The sequence below is a fragment of the Capsella rubella genome, unplaced genomic scaffold (assembly GCF_000375325.1).
Source record: "Capsella rubella cultivar Monte Gargano unplaced genomic scaffold, Caprub1_0 scaffold_50, whole genome shotgun sequence".
In the NCBI taxonomy this organism is placed as follows: Eukaryota; Viridiplantae; Streptophyta; class Magnoliopsida; order Brassicales; family Brassicaceae; genus Capsella; species Capsella rubella.
This window is the reverse complement of record NW_006238876.1, coordinates 17,609-18,018: the sequence shown is the minus strand read 5'-3', so window position 1 is coordinate 18,018 and position 410 is coordinate 17,609.

Below are 410 nucleotides of genomic sequence, written 5' to 3'. Positions count from 1 at the left end.
AATAGGTTAGAGTACATTAAATTTGATTGATTACAAGTTCTAGAGATGCATGAAGAGTGTTTAGAAGAGTATAGAAAGACTTGCTGAAATTTGGGCCGAAATGAGCTAAGAACCCACAACCATTGCTTTCCAGCATTAAATGGCTTGAATAATGTTTTTTGTGGTTAAAATATGTTATAATACAATAAGTTTGAGTGATTACAATTGCTAGAGCATAATGAAGAGTGTTTAGAAGTTTGGAGAAAGACTTGTTGAAATTTGGTCCCAAATGGGCTAAGAACACGGAAACATTGCGTTGAACCACTAAATGGCTTGTGTAGTGTTCTTTGGGGTTAGAACAGGTTAAAATACATTAAATTTGATTGATTACAAGTTCTAGAGATTCATGAAGAGTGTTTAGAAGAGTGTAG